General features: G+C 35.1%; 1 long non-coding RNA gene across 1 annotated transcript in view; it reads left to right on the plus strand.

Annotated features, from left to right (window-relative positions):
* LOC147915333 (uncharacterized) overlaps positions 1 to 9,854 on the plus strand; it is a 50,359-nt gene extending 40,505 nt beyond the window's left edge. Inside the window, exons 2-3 of the long non-coding RNA XR_015554233.1 lie at positions 6,653 to 6,777; positions 9,571 to 9,854. This is a non-coding gene — a long non-coding RNA (uncharacterized LOC147915333). The remainder of the gene's footprint in view (positions 1 to 6,652; positions 6,778 to 9,570) is intronic.
* The last annotated feature ends 255 nt before the right edge of the window (positions 9,855 to 10,109 follow it).

Raw genomic sequence — 10,109 nt, forward strand, 5'->3', positions numbered from 1 at the left:
TGCTCCTGTTTCTGTGGCATGTTTCTACTGCATAGAGTTTGTTTTATTTTTATTCTAGTTGTATTTATCTATATTCGTTCCTTTGTGCTTTCTATGTTTAGGAATTGTGCACATTTTTTGACTTTCTAATTATCGTTTGCTGTATTGTTTGTTGTTGAAGATTCAGACTACATATGTTTATATTTTATATTCTTTTGTTATTTAATGGAATTAGTAGACTAAAGTGCTCATTTTCTCATCGCCCTATTGTAAACAATTTGGCCTTTATTCTCACGCTCTTAAACACAACTGACACTATAAGTCTCAAGTTCAAAGTATAAATGTTAATGTCCCGTAATGTAGAAATATTAACAGATTTGAAGCATGTGGTAGAAATGCACGTGGAAACCGAAACATATTTCTATATCTTGATGTTTACCAAAATTATTATGATTACTATTATTGAAATAATGATTAAAATAACCATGCCTAATGTGCATGCTGTAGTGATTATTAAAAACAGAAAACTCAAAAATATGGTATTCTAGAAAGCAAAAACATTCTAGGAAAAAAGTGAAAGGAAACAATGCCAATGAAAAATGTTTATAATATATGACTGACTTCCTAGAATTATCTGGCTAATGTAGATATAATTTTTATTTCACAGATATTTTATTTATTTGCATGAACATGACATTCTTAATTTAGCTAAATATTAATGTGTCTATATGGATACATTTTATAAATGTAAAGTAATATGAAGTAAATATAAATTTAAGTAATATAATCAGATAACAGTATTCAAATGATTTTTAATGTAATAATAATTTTGAAAATGGTATTTCTCACAAAATTTAGTATCAGTTAAATTTCGTCTATGACTTTAAATAGTTTATATGTCTCATAATAAGGAAACCTTAAAAGCATAAATGACAATGCCATTAGACATTTAGAAATAAAATTGAGGATGGGTGCCCGAATATATGAAAGCCCATTAAATTAGAGAAATTGTGATTTTTATGTTTCTTCCAAATATAATTTGATACTATATGAACACAAATAATTTTTAAAAAATGAATGAAACAGTCCCTAGCCTCCAGAAATTTCCAGTAGAAAGATATGAAAAGTAATTTTTTCAGAAAAATGGGCTATAATTGAGAGGTAAATTTAAAAAGCTAGGAGAGTCTAGCAGTAAAAGAAACTGGATTCAGAAAAAGTACTTATTATTTTTCACTGTTGGTTTTATTTACTTATTTATTCATTCGCTTATCCATTCACTTTTACTCCTAAATGTGCTCCGTTAGGTTTAAAAAGAAGGCCTCATAGGGTAGAATTTAAAAATCACTGTATTTGTTCTCCACCTCCATGGTCCACGGTGACTCATGTTAGAAGACTAGTTCTTTCCTGCTCTGTTTGACAACGAATAAAATTATTGCTCAGGATTCCTCTAGCTATTTTCAGATGACAAAAAGACCTTCAGCTATTTCTAGTCAAAAAAACTTTCTCAGATGAATAATATTTCTGATTCCAGTTATGAATAAATCTTGGAACTGCATTCAAAGTGAACTGTACCCCAGCTCTGGCCTGCTGGAAGCCAGTCGTGAAAGGGGCCGAGACAGTTACCTTCTCTCCTTCTCCACCTGGTATTTCCACTTTGCCTTGCTGGCTCTGATTTCTGGACTCTTTAGATTTCACTTCGAAAGGAGAATAAGAGAGGCACATTTGCATATTCTGGTCTTGTACTTGGCAGTTCTTTAAAGCTTCCACTTTCTCCATGGAGCTAATTTATTGGGGTTACTTGGTGATTAACACACTTCTTCCCTCTAGCACCCCTCTACGTGGAGGATCTGAGCATCTGGTAGTACGTTTTTGACTGCTGGTGCTCCTCCTTCCCTTTCTCTTTCTCCTCGTTGTAATTCCCATTGGTCTCCAGGATGCCATCCTAGCCAGGCTCTATGGCAACTCCACGCTGATTTTCTCTCATTCATGACCCATGGGAAGCGCTCCCACGACTTTTGACCTCACAGTCAGAAAGTGCACACCTAACATCTCCACTTTTCCTGTCATCATAAGTTAGACAGCCAACTTCTTATGTGTTTGCCTCTCAGGTGTGAATTGAACATTGGTTTACTGTGTATTTTCAACTCTAGGAAACAAATATCAAACTCTCTAGGTCATTCCATTGAAGCCCCTTCTTCTAGGCTTTGGGTTAGAAGAAGGAATGCCCAGTATAATAACAACTTTTTCAATTAGTCTTTTCTTAATCTCCAACTCTTTTCTCATGCCTTCCATCTTCTTTGTTTGACTGACGATATTTGTAGAAACCACCTTTACAAGAATTACAAAAAGGTCTTTAAATCCTCCTTTGAAATGTATAATCTATATTTCTAGGTTTCAGCAGAAACTGAAGACCAAACTAGCTTCACTGTAAAATGTCATTTAGGTAAACATGTATTTATTTAAGGCACATGTTAAGGAGTTTTTTTTCTCCTGAGTAAGTGTTTGTTGAGCACTTGTGTACCCTGAAACTAAGGAATTGAAAGAAAGAGACTATGACCTGATTATTGAAACTTGGTAACTAATTGGGCGAAAATTGACCCAACATCAAAACTCAGTAGGAAAATATGGTAGCTAATAGAGTCAAGCATTATAAGACTTTCTATTTTTCTGTGTGTCCTAAAATGATTATAGAGTGTTTGATCATTATGACTCATACTAGCCAACCATAAGTAGTGAAATATTTGGACATAGCTAGCTTGTAAACAACTCTATTTCCTTTTCGTTTCTCAGTCTCAAGACTATAAATGACTAATTTGGCTTTTGGAATCAGTTTTAGCAAGTTTATTCCACATAGCCTATAGGTTGTTTTTCACATATTGGAAGATGTAATTAATAATAAATAGGCATAATTTCTAATTTAACAGTTAAATTTAGAAATGACCCAAAATATGAAGTTTGTATCAGGGTTTCTAGGCAATGTAAAATTACCAAGGAAAATGTTAAGTAGTATGAAGATTTTGCTTATGATATAATATAACACATTCTAGCACTTTCCCTAGGCAGTGAATTATTGTTGCCAAAGAGCAGTAAAGAAATTGAAAATTTGAAAAATGACAAAACATTGAAGAGAATCATGAGGTTAAGTGAACTGGCAAATCTAGAATGAAATCACTTCAATCTCAATGACAGACACAAATTTGAGAAAATGTGAACATTAATTCTGAATAAGTACTGTTCATCAAGTATAGTTTTTATGACCTGCATTGTAAAACTGCTTGCATTCATGAATTAATTTCACATATCTGCATTGTTCTATCATAAAGCATTTAGCAAACCCCCCACACGTACTTCTTCCATTCAAATATCAAAAGATATATTTTCCTAGTGTGTAATATGATAGAAGATGACAGTTAGAAAACATTTTTCACTGGTGAACTGTTACCCTTAAAAGATCTCAACATGATTTAAAAATATACTGATTAATCTTACAGTAACACTGATATTGAAGTATATAAGAAGGAATTTCATTATAAACTTCATTTTTTCAGAGATACCATGCATTGGAACTTTGCTTATTTTCCCAGGGTCAAGGACATTTCAGGTCCTGAAACTGATGTGCTGAGTAACAGGAGCAGCAGAGCCGGTATCTGAAGAGCACAGAATACGCTGCTGCCTAGGTGATGAGATTTTAACCAATTAGATCCCTGATTCCAAAATATGCCTTCTTAACTTGCTCATTGATGGCTGAATTCTTTCCAACAGAGCCAAATCCTTTCATCCCAGAGTTAATTGAAAATTTTAAACTGCAAGTAACCTAGTAGGCTTAAAGGAGTGATATTTTCCTTGGTCCATCTGGATTTCAGCACTGGAGAAAATCGGTGAGAACAAGAGAATTCTAGACACCTTCATGGATGATGGAGTTTTCAGGGTAAAGGAAAGGAATTCAGAAAGAGACCCTGGGGTACTCATAGAAGGTCCCCGTCTTGAACATTTTGTATATTTGCATTTGAACTCTGCCTTCTGTTGCCATAACCCTGACCAAAGAATGCTTGATAAGAACTTGGCTAAAGCACCGTATGGAAATGGACCATTGGACCACACAGCTTATCAGTGGAGATTGTGGATATGGATAATCCAAGCACAAACTTACTTTCTTACTTGTAGAAATTGGATAAATCAGATAATTCTATCATTATTATCACTGTCACCATCTGCCACTTACCCATCTTTTAGAAGGTACTGTGAATGATATTGCAGATACTAAGGACAAGAAAGGAACCACATTTTTAGAATAATCTCAGAGATGGGAATAAAAGAAGTGGCACTTAGGATGGAAATAAAACTTCTATCCTCTCCTTAATTCATTATACCTTCTTTGCCTAAACCCATCCATACTATATTTAATTAAACTGATTTAAATATGTAGCTATTTTTTTAAGAATAAAAAATCATATGATACGTGCTGCAGAAGAGGTGAAGATGAATGAGGTAGAACTGGTCTTTACTTTCAAGTATTTACCAGACTAGGTGGGAAAAGCGCTGTGACAAGCAGACAACTAACTTCCATGTAAAGCTAAATAATTATGAAACTATATCTGCATAAGGCTTTCAGTTTCATATTCAATTGCATTGTAATACTCAAATTCATAACCACAAAGAACACAGTTTTTATTTTTATAAATGAGGAAACTGAAAATTATAGAAACTAAGAGTTTCTTCTGTCCTAAAGTCCAGGGCATTTGTCTTATGTGCTATAAGAACAATTTTCACTTGATCAGTAATTATTTCCTGAGCACCAAAATGAGGCCCAAGGTATGATATTGCTAACTTATAATTATAAATAATGATACTTCCTGGTCTGATGGGATTCACGATCCTTGGGGAAAAGATGAATGAACAAATAAGGGCATTATAGTATGAAAAAATGAGATATTAAATGCATGCACAGCATAACATATATTTGAGGCACTGTATTAGTTTTATACAGCTGCCATAACAAATTACTACAAACTTAGTGTCTTAAAACAACACAAATTTTATTACCTGTCCTGTAGTTCAGAAGTCCTAAATGGGTCTCACTGGGCTAAAATCAAGCTGTCAGCAGGGTGCTTTCCTCTCTGTAGGCTCAAGGTGAGAATCCATTTCCTTTCCTTTTCCAAATTCTAGAGGCTGGTCGAATTCCTTGGCTTGTGACCTCCTTCCCTCACCAAAGAAAAATCTGAAAATGAATGTTTATAGCAGCTTTATTCACAATTGCCAAAACTTGGAAGCAATCAAGATTTCCTTTAATATGTGAATAGATAAATTAACTATAGTACATCTATACAGTGGTATATTATTCAGAGCTAAAAAGAAATGAACTATTGAACCATAAAAAGACATTGCGGAAACTTAATGCATATTAGTAAGAGAAAGAACCCATTCTCAAAGAGATACATACTTACGATTTCAAGTTTGTGACATTTTTGAAAAGGCGGCTCTGTAGAGACAGTGAAACAACAAGTGGTTGTCATGGGTTGGGTGGAGGGAGGGATGAATGGGTGGAGCACGGAAGACTTTTAGGGTTGCTGAAACCATTCTGTCTGATACTATAATTAGGTGGATACATGACATTATACACGACAAGTTAGTCAAAAGTCCATAGAATGTAAAACACCAAGAGTGAACCATAACATAAACTACGGATTTTGGGTTATAACGACCTGACAATGTAGGTTCATCAACTGTAACAAATATACCACTCTGTTAGGAGATGTTAATAATGGGGAAGTCTGTGCGTGTGTGGGGGCAGAGGTTAATGGGAACCCTGTACTTTCCTTTGAATTTTTTCTGCCTACCAAAGAAGGAAGTGGAGAAGAAAGAAGTGCTTATGAAAAGGTTCACAATGATTACTCCTGAAATATGATTAGGAGCAAAATGTTTTGGGAGTTCTGAAGATTAACATTGTTGATATGCTGAAACAAGAGTAGATTGCAACTGACAAGCCCTCCCTGAAAGTAAACCTACCCGCAGTCCTTCAACTCTCAAAAGCTGTGCAAAGCAGAAAAGGTTCATGACATGCCAACGAGAAAGCTAGAAAATAATCTGAAGGTAAATTCCTCTGCCTTTAACAAACATTTAAATTGGGCAAGAAGCACCCAACACTCACACAAATTTGAGAATCTCGGGGATGTTTCTTAGCAACTTGTCAGCAGATAAAATTGAACTCTTCATTTTGTAATTTATGCATTTGAATTTGTGTTTTAATCCTGTCAACATCAAGAAGTTCCCAACTGTTATCAATTGAAAAAGAAGGAAAACATATAACACTGAATGTTTTAGTTTGAGAATTATTCATTATTTTTCTGCAACAATCTTACCAGTCATACTAGGTCATGTGTTCAAATGAATTTTTAAAATTATAAATATATGTTATATATACATTACATAATGTAATATTTACAATATTATTTTAAACATTCTTTATTTTTTAGAGCATTTTTAAAAATTCAAAAAAAAAATGAGTACATAGCACATATACCCTGCACCCAGTTTTCCCTGTTATTAACATCTTGCATTAGCGTGGTGTGTTTGTTACAATTAATGAACCAATAATGACATGTTACTACTATCCAAAGTCCATATGTTATTCAGATTTCCTTAATTTTTACCTAATGTCCTTTTTCTGTTCCAGGATCTTATCTAGGATACCATATTACATCTAGTCATCATGTCTCCTTGGGGTCCTCTTGGCTGTGACAGTCTGCCAGACATCTCTTGTTTTCGAGGATCTTGACAGTTAGGAGGAGTACAGATCAGGTATTTTGTAGTATGCCTTTTAATGGGAATTTGTCTGATGTTTTTCTCACAGCCAGACCAGAGTTATCTGTTTTGGGAGGAAGACCACAGAGGTAAAGGGCCATTCTCATCACACCATATCAAGGATACCTACTATCAACATGACTCATCACTGTTGATGTTGGCCTTGATCGCCTGGCTGAGGAAGTATTTGTCAGAGTCTCCACTGTGAGGTTGCCCTTCCCAGTCCTGCCAAACTGGCTTCTTTAGAAGGAAGTCACTTCGTGCAGCCCACATTTAAGAAGCAGGGAGTTATGCTTCCTCTCCTCAAGGGCAGCGTATCTACATAAATTATATGAAATTCCTCTGCCTGGGAGATCTGACCCTCCTCCCCCATTTATTTATGTATTTAATCATTTACTTATATCAGTACGGAATCGTGGATATGTATTTTTATACTTCGGGTTATAATCCAATACTACTTCATTTATTTTGTTGCTCCAATTGTTCAAATAAAAATTTTTATTAGAAGATAGTGCTACTTAAAGTGTTTTAATAATCAGTAATAATGCAACACAAAAGCTACATCTGTTATAATCAAATGTTATGCAAAATTATTTTAATTAGGTAAATCAGATTAGATATTCTGGGTGTGAAAATCCTTCCTTAGCCATAATTATAGTATTTATGATTAAAAATCTACTATTTTAAAATTACAGAGAAATGCATTTCCCAAACAATAGCATACATAGAATATTTTATTCAGGGCCACCTGTTTGAATAATAACAAGACTATTTCTTTCCATGTCATTTATTATTTGACAATTGAATTGACTAAGTGGATTTAACTAGAGAAGTGTTCTTTATATTTGAACTAAAATAAAAGATACCGAGAACAAATAATAACAGAATAATTGCTTTTAGAACTCAGAATTCCCTGCAGGTATATTTTGCAGGATTCAAATGGTATAAAATAACATTACTCTTACCAAGGTGATATCCAGGGTCCACATCCTATTTCAAGAGTACTTTGAATATATTAAATATAGAGATTATTTTGAGCAGAAATGCATTTCTCTCTTTGCTTGGTCGCATTGGTGAAATGTCTGATTTAACATTCTGTGCAGCTGTGTAAAGAGGGATTGAATTCTTAGTGCTTAATTACTTTAGCCAGTTTCCATCTGTTAAGTTGATTCCAGACCTTTTCTCCAACTTTAGACTACATAGAAATTCTGTAAGTAGGCCCATTTCATGATGGATATTTCGTGCTGACAATTCAACAGACTTAATCTTCGCCCTCAAATTCATGGAAGGAGCACGCTGGCCTTATGTGACTTCCAAGTATGTGAAAAGGGCTTGATTTCTGTACTCCTCGTGTCCTTTTCACAATTGCAAGTCTAGCATTAAAAAAGTACAACGTTAAATTGCTTTTTCTGAGTCATATACTTGTTCAAGTAAAATGGAATTTTTAAGGATGGTTTATCAAACACACAAGCAAATTGAGGTCGACAAAACCCACCTTGTAAATATCTAGCACCAGTTTGACGAAATGGCACATCTGTCCTTGCTGTCAGTCCCTTTGCAAATGATCGAGCAAAGCAATGGCAATGATGTAGAACAGAAAAGCCACTGACAACACAACAGCGTGCATCTGTCTGCCAAAATCTTGACTCTCCTAACAGCCTGAGTCAAGGCCAAGGTCCAATAGTTGAGAAGACTGATTAAAAGAAATTATTTATTTCAATGAAATTTAAGACTGATTCAGCATTATACAATTTTACATTAAATAAGTTAAAGAGTCAATTGAAGAGGACATTTAGACCGTTTCTTTACTTTCAAATGGGACTGCCCAGGACTCCACTTAATTTTGTCAAAAGACCCAGAAAAAATTAAAAGGTCTCTTTCAAAGAGATTGCTCAGGGTTTCTCAGTGACCTATTCCAGTGTTTAACAATTCTTAGGCAAATAAGAATTTTATCGGTTTTGAACAAAGGCCATTGTAGAACTTCCAAACTAAAAAATGGACAAAATAGGATCTTTGAAAAAGATTGTAAATATAAAAACCAAAAGAACAGAGAGAATGATTTTCTTAGTAAAGAAATAAGACTAAATTATCTGGGCTAACCAGTTTCTGGTGCATAAGGTCTCACTGACACAAAGTTGCAGCCTGTAGATTTGCACCCCACCCCGAATCCCTGCCTTCCCACCCACCGACGCCTGCACTCATTCACCAAATATTCATGAGACCCCCATGGGTGATCACAAACCTGGTGGGTGCTGTCACTGAACCACCAGATCTCACACGTATTTTCATCCATTTATCCTGCTGGTCCAATATTAGTGTCACCTCTCATCATAGTCCTTCACTGGTGGCTGCCAGTGACCTGCCAGGAATAGCAGGTGCCACTTCTACTATTCAGATCCTGCTCACTGACACTACAGCATCGCCTCAGGTGGGCTAATATGGCCCCCAAGTGACTCAAGCTTCTGTTATTTCATCAGAGGCTCCTTAGTCCCATAGTTTTAATATATGTGTGGAAAGCAACATGAGTATATGCAAGATTTTACTGTAACTTTCATAAAAGAAATAAGAGATCAATATGTCTCTGTCCTTTAGAAAGACTAATGAGACTAGAACAGTATTGAAAATATCTAAAGTATTTATGAACTTAATTCTGTATCCAGATATAATGATGTGGGAGTATGATTTTGTGAGAAACATCTATTTACTTTATGTTTTTTTTTTTTTGAGGCAGATTGGCCCTGTGCTAACATCTGTTGCCAATCGTCCTCTTTTTCTTTTTTCTCCCCAAAGCCCCAGTACATAGTTGTGCATCCTAGTTGTAGGTCCTTCTAGTTCTTCTATGTGGGACACCATCTCAGCATGGCTTGATGAGCAGTGAGTACGTCTGCGCCCAGGATCCAAACCGCGAATCCGAGCTGCTGAAGTGGAACATGCAAACTTAATCTCTGTGCCACTGGGCCGGCCCCTACTCTACTCTTTTTTTTGTTATTATTTTCAGGTGGATGTGAGTTTTAATTGAGGAAAGAAAAATATCCTGCTTTAATTTTATCTACCAGTGTTCTACCAGGCAGAGGTTGGTGTATGTATATGTATTTGCATATGTGCATATAAATACAAATGTACATCCAAGCAATATCTTTCTTTTCTCCATTTCCACTGCATTTAATTAAGGCTTTCATTCTTTATTGACAAAATTACTCCACAGCTATCTACATGTCTCCCTGCTTCTAGTTTCCTTGCACTTTGTGTCAAAGTGTTTCTATAAAACACTTTCAGAATACCTGCTTGCTTTAATGACTAATCATTTGTTCATGATAAAACTCAAACTT

The sequence above is a fragment of the Ceratotherium simum genome, chromosome 14 (genome assembly GCF_057802395.1).
Source record: "Ceratotherium simum simum isolate JZ-2026a chromosome 14, ASM5780239v1, whole genome shotgun sequence".
NCBI classification, from domain to species: domain Eukaryota; kingdom Metazoa; phylum Chordata; class Mammalia; order Perissodactyla; family Rhinocerotidae; genus Ceratotherium; species Ceratotherium simum.